Genomic DNA, 6,999 nt, shown 5'->3' with positions numbered 1-6,999 from the left:
CTTGAATCAATGTTAATTGTGTCTTTTAAGGAATTTGTTCATTTAAGTTGTCAGTTTATTGATAAATTTATTATACTTTTAACATTTAGAGAATCTGTAGTGAAGTCCTTTCTTTGATTTATAATATTGCTATCTTTATTCTTCTTATCTCTTGATTTTATTGATCTCTTCAAAAACCAGCTTTTGGTTTCATTCATTTTCTCTTTTGTCCGTGTTTATTTTATTGATTTTTGCTCTAATTATTTTTTCCTTTTGCTTACTTTGGTTTAAAGTCTCTTTAACTTTGGTTTAAAGTTTCTTTTCATAGCTTCTTAAGTTGAAAGCTTGATTCTTGGTTTTGGACATTTTTCTTTTTTAATACAAGATATTAAGCTATAGATCTTCTAAGCATAGCTTTTGCTGTACCCCACAAATTTTGCTGCATTGTGCTTTCATTTTCATTACTGTTTGAGATGTTTTCTGGTTTTCCTATTTCTTCATTGGTACACAGGTACAGGATTGTGTAGTGTAATTTCTGAATATTTAGGGATTTCCAGATGTCTTTCTTTTATTGTTTTCTAATTCCTTTGTAGTCAGAGAATGTGCTCTGAGTGATTTCAATTAAGACTTGTTAAAGAGCCCAGAATATCGTCCATCTTGATGATTGCTTTGTATGCACTTGAAAAGAATGTGTATTTTGCTATTGTTGGACGGAATAGTCTATAAATGTCAAATAGATCAAGTTCGTTGTTGTACAAGTATTCTATGTCCTTATTGATTTTCTATTTGTTTAATCGATTGTTGGAATATAAGTATTGAAATTTCTAACTATAATTGTGGATTTGCCTATTTTTCCTTGCAGTTCTATTAGTTCTCACTTCACATATTTTGAAGTTGTTACTGTGTGTGATCAAGGACATTCCATTCTGGCTGGTCAGAACTCAAATGTCTTTTACACCTATCTGAGCACCAGATGTTGGCTAACAGCTCACCAATCATTATACAAGCTCTTACAATGTGATACTGTGTTTATCAATCAATATAGCCTAGGTTATGCTGTGATAACAAGCAACCCCCAAAGCTCAGTGACTTAAAACATGTAACAAATGTTTGCTTGTTGTTTTTGTTTTGTTTTCTGTGTTTTTGTTTTTTGTTTTGGTTTTGTTTTGTTTTTTGCTTGTCCTGCTACAGGCCCACCACATGTTGACTGTGACTATTCTATACCCTCTTCACTTCGAAACTCAGAATGATAGAAACAATTTCTGTCTGGAACATTGTTAGTTATTATGGCAGAGGGAAAAGAAAACATGGCAAACTGTGTACTGGCTCTTAAATTTTCTGCCTCAAAGTGTTGTATGTCACCTCCATTCATATTTCATTGACTAAATCAAGACTCATGGCCACGGCTGACATCTGTAGGATTGGAGAGTCTAATCCTCTCCAAGGTGGAAGCATCAAATATTTGTGAATAAAGTAATCTAGCACACTGTGGTAAGCATTTAAACACTTTCTTCTTTAATCTTCCTGGCAGCCTTCTAGATATAGGTACTATTATAGTCTCCATTTTACAGATGAGGAAGCTGAGACTCAAAAAAATAACCTGGCGAAAGTCAAGTAATAATCAAATGGTAACAAGGGGTCTGGGTGGCTCAGTCAGTTAAGCGTCTGACTCTTGATTTTGGCTCAGGTCATTATCTCAGGATCTTGAGATCAAGCCCCACATTGGGCTCCACACTCAGCATGGAGTCTGCTTGAGATTCTCTTTCCCTCTGCCTCTCTCCTGCTCTCTCTCACTCTCTCTATGTCAAATAAATAAATCTTAAAAAAAAAAAATCAAATGCTAGGGCATGGATTGCTTGTCTGACTCCACTGTCCTGCCATAATAAAAAGAAAAAGAAAGAGCGAAGGAGTTTGGGAAGAGAAGAAGAGAGAAAGGAAATGAAGGGAGACAATAAAAATATTTGTAAAACTACTTCCTATGGAAATCTGAGCTGGTGATTAGAAAGGGGTTGAAAAAGAATGTAGAAAGGCAGAAAAGAGAAACTCCTCTTAACTCAGTTCTCCCAGTCCACACGTCATCTGTCCATCCCAAACCCTATGACCTTATCTCATATCATCACAAGAAAGCCCAGCTCCTGTCTCTCTGTATTCCAAATCCCCAACCCCATTATCTACATTGTGGTTCCCTCAAGTTCCAGCCCATATTAACTGATTATTCTGTTTATATGGTACAAAATAAAAGAGTTATTACCTAAATTTAACATTGACCAAGGAAAATTCCTTCATTTAACCCTGGTTTGTTGTAAAAATCCCAACACTTGACACTTTTGTGTTATCGGTTCTGGAAACATGTATGTTAGTAATTTATACAAATTCAATTACCCTTTGAGCCAAAGTCTATATCAGAAGCTTATACTTTCAGAAGCTTTCAGAAGCAATACTGTGAGAATTGGAGGTGGATATAGCTTATTAACATAGTTAGAATTATGATAAAAAATAAACTGTAAAATATTAGCACATATTTAAAAGGCTTAAAATGTATATTATATAAAATGCTTATACAAAAATAGTTGATTCTCACAAGTAAATGAGCTGGAGGAAGAGTCACTTAATTCAAGAGGAAATAACTAGTAAACAAATATATGAAAACTAGTTCACTCTCACTAATATAAAAGAAATGCAAATTAAAACAATGAAAATTTTATATTTACTAGTGGAGAATACAACTTTCTAAATCACTCCTTGGTCACTTTTTTTTCAGCAAAATTGTTATAATTTTAAAGTGCTGGTGTTACTTTTTGTTGAGAAACAGTGGTAGTAAAAATAGAGCAAGCTCATTTGGATTAAAGGTCATAATATTTAAGCCCAAATTTTTCTGAAATGGACTATGAACTTGTCCCAGAAGTCTACTGGGGGACTGTAGCCACTTGATAAATCTCTGATAGAAAATAGTCTGTCTCTGATGGAAAAGGTGAAGAGGCTATGGGTGGAGCCCTAAGAGTCCGTTGGTCACTGAGTGAACTAAAAACCTCCTCACATCTAGGCTCTTGACCTTTATTTAATCCTACTTCCTAGAATGTTTGGAAGAACATATGGGAAAACGTTAAATAAATGAAGATTAGCCACGGCGTTAATTATTATGGAAAAGATTACAAAATGAATGGCCAACAACTGGGGAATAATTAAAAATATGATGTAGGTATTAAAATTCAAATTACAAAGACTACATAGCAACATGGAATATGCTTCTGAGGTAGTGTTAATTGAAAATGGGAGAATGCACCATTGTAATTATTCACCAGAGTTAGAAGGGAGCAGGGTCAAATGACAAGTTAGCTCTGCTGAGGTGACAAGATTCTGAGCACAAGTTCTCTCTCACTTATTTAGATTTATTGTATAATATAGATAGAATATTTATGTAAAAAGAATTCTATTTTTAGAGAAAAGGAGAAATAGGACACTATGACTTTTCTACTTCTCATTGGAGTCTCTAGGATTTCATTAAAATGCAAAATTCAAAATCATCTTTATTTTTGGTGTATCCTGATAAATATATTATAAGCTTACTCTGAATTTGAATTGATCATCCTCATGAGAGGATTTACATGTAGACAAATAGCTCTTATGTTAATCCATTTAGCTCCAAAGACTATATGGAGAATGTGTACTAATCATATTGTCTACTTGTTAAGTTTTTTTTTCAAATCACAGGGAAATAGGCAGGGTGTTTGTGTGTGATACACAACTAATGAATCATTGAACACTACATCAAAATCTAATATGCTGGCTAATTGAACATAATAAAAAAAACACAGGAGGAATTTACATTTCTGTTTTCAATTACAACTACATTTCAGGTGAGGAATCATTCTGTTTAAAATAGTGGGCTTAATTGTTAATCTAAACAAGTATAATGAAAACCCAATTTTATCTATGTTTCCAGGTTTTGGATGCTCTCAGTATTTTGTTTTGATTTTTGTCACCATCAAATTTATTATTCTAATGACACTAATATGGCTGAAGGTGATTACAGTGACAGCGCACAAAGTTTCCTGCCTTTTGGCTTCTGTCCAAAGAAAAAGGTCTACCTGCTTATTCCTTCCCTCTTTCTGGGAGAAAATCCACTATAAGCCATTTACCCAAAATAAACCTCTCAGTGCATTAATATTTCTTTCCTTTTTTTTTCCTTTTCTTTTTGGACATTTGAGTTTCTGAATTGGAAAAAAAAAAAAAAGTGTTGCATGTCTCATCTTGCTTCCCCATCAGCCAAATAAGTCTCTGCTGCCAGGGCATGTCTATTGCTTCTGAAATCTTGGAATAAATATCGAAAGAAATGTCATCAAGTGTTCATATTGAGTGATGGCACTGAGTGTGCTCCAGCACCTGTCAGTTGGAGTATCACTGTCTGGACAGTCTTAAGGTGTCATGGAGAATGTGAGGGCTTGTTGTTATGGTCATTTGTCAGCCAGGTGCAAGGGCTGTGCAGAGTCCCACTCAGGGTGCTGGAGAGGGCTGCCTACAAATTGTCCCGAAAATTATCCAGGGCCGGGATACTTTTCCTTCAGGCCTTTGTACTTGCATGTTCTAGCCACCACCTGGCTAGGGTGGCTGTTGCTGTGGAAGGGATCCCCAGGCAGGATCTACCAGTGGTCAAAAATGTACTGGGGGAAGGTCTTAGCACCAGTGTTAGACCTCAGGCCAGTGATGAAGCCAAAGGATTCATTCACAAGCAGGTAGACCTTCACGACAAACATGGGGGTGCCAGCCACTGGGGACTTGTTAAAGACATGGCCCTACTTCTTGTTCAGGACTCCATAGATGCCACCAACCACTTGTTCTAGACACTGGATCTCCACATGGTAGATAGAGTCTATGATCCAGGGCTGGGTGGTCAGCCTCCTAGCAGAAAGTTAGCATCGGGCAGTAGGGATTGATCTGGCCACCCTCGTAGTGGATGGTGTCCACATGTAGAGTCACACTGTAGACATCGAAGTGCACACCACACATATTTTCTTGCCCTTGTCAATATCCTCAGCCAGGCCATCAGGGTAGGGCTTCACGTACAGCTGCCTTCTTGTACAGCTGGTTGTGCTTATTGGAGAACTTGGACAGAGTTCACCAGACAGGCAGAGCACATTCAACTCCTGACAGTCTAACAGTATGAGACTATGGGGTCAGATTTCTTGATGGGAATATATGCATGGTCCTCCTCCAGGTCCTTCAGACATATCTCCAGGTGCAACTCCCTATCTCCTGCAATGGTATGCTCCCCTGACCCCTCAGTAATGCACTGCACCATAGGATCTGACTTGGCCAGCTGTTTGAGACCCTCCACTAGCTTGGGAAGGTTGGCCAGATTCTTGGTCTTCGCAACAACCTGGACAAAAGGGCTCAGGCTGAACTTCCTCACCCGTGTATTGTGGGCATGCTCAAAGGTGGTGATGGTGCCAGTCTTCACCAGGAACTAGTCCATGCCCACCAGACCCACCATGTTCCCACAAGACAGATCTTCAGTTGGCTCCATGTAACAGCAACATCTTCAGGATTGTTCTCTGGATGGGCTTCAGGTACACGGCCTCCTTCTTCCCAGAGGTATAGTTGGGCCCCATGATCCTGACCTTCAGGCCAGTGGACACCAGCCCTGAGAACACATAGCTCCTCGGGATCCAGCTGTAGCTTCACAGAGTCTGGTCCATCTTGTTCATCATAGCCGCTTGCTACGCTCAACAGTAGCCTGCCACAATAACATCTCTGTCTGCACGCACACAGCAGACACACAGTCCACTACCACCAAGGCACTGTTAGCGACATGGAGGGCAACAGTCACCTCTGAGAAGACCACATGCTGGGGAGTTGATGAGGTTGATGAGGAAGCTGTAACCATCCTTGTTCTGCTCGATAAAGTTCAAGTCATTCTCTGAGAGCACATAGAAGAGGGAGATAGCCATTGACCTCTTGGTCAATGGGATACAGCATTCCTGCTCAGCCTTCCAGGTGTCGGTGAAGCAGGTCTCCCCATTACCAATGGAGGCAATGATACTGGCCTTACACACCAGAGAGTCCATCAGCATGGACTTGCCGTGGTCCACGTGGGCAGTGATGGATATGTTTAGGATGCTGGCCTTCTTCTCCATGATGGCCCGGATCTGATCTACTGTGAAGTTTGTCATGGTGGCAGATGGCGGTAGACTCTCCCAGGCAGATCTGAGCGAGATGAGTTGTGCCAAGGACGGTGACAGCAATGGAATAAGAGCTCTCATAGTGTTTTTATTGTACTTTTCAGATTAACAATTGGGTCCATTGCATTGCATTAAAGATACTTCACCTAAGGAGGGTTTGGAGGTTGAGGAAAATCATTTAGCATAATATTTGGAAATTAATTAAAATACTGTTTACAAACAAATGTACACAACTTTTTGAACACCCTGAGGTGTCTTTTTCTAAGCTTTGTATATCACCAATTGGGAAAAAATAGAAAAACCAGCACAGTCTCCCAAACTAGGGTGATGGGAGAATGGAGCAAAAGATAGGAAAGAAGCGAGGAGGAAAAGTTTTTTGTGGCTGTCTTGACTGAAGAAAGTTAGGTTTAAAAGAAGCCTTGAAATGAGTGATGGGGTCAGTTATTGATGGGGGGATTGGAGGAGAGTTAACAGGGTTGGGGAAAGAGCAATGTTCCCTCTAACACTTCTGGGAACAGCTTTCTTGGTATTCATACGTCAAGGCTGAGACCAAAGAGAGGTAGATGAAGCTCTAGAAATGCTTCTCTCTTTTCAGTAGTTCTCCTAGCCCTCAGAGATAACAGCAGAAGTGTGTGTGTGTGTGTGTGTGTGTGTCTATGGTGGGGGCGGCAGCAGAGGCAGTGGTATGAGGAAGGAGAGAAAAATCTCAGAGAAGATAATGAGGCTGTAGAGTGTGGGAGCACAGAGCAGAAAATATTCTGGTGCTTGAGAGAACAGGAAGGCGTATATATAAATGTGTGTGTATCTCTTTTTAGATCCTTTCATTCAGGAGGCATCTCCC

General features: G+C 39.4%; 1 pseudogene; it reads right to left on the bottom strand.

Moving 5' to 3' along the window:
- Positions 1 to 4,495: 4,495 nt before the first annotated feature.
- LOC122910085 lies at positions 4,496 to 6,149 on the bottom strand (annotated as a pseudogene).
- Positions 6,150 to 6,999: the final 850 nt, after the last annotated feature.

Source organism: Neovison vison, chromosome 6 (genome assembly GCF_020171115.1).
Source record: "Neovison vison isolate M4711 chromosome 6, ASM_NN_V1, whole genome shotgun sequence".
In the NCBI taxonomy this organism is placed as follows: Eukaryota; Metazoa; Chordata; class Mammalia; order Carnivora; family Mustelidae; genus Neogale; species Neogale vison.
This window is presented reverse-complemented; position numbering and strand designations above follow the sequence as displayed.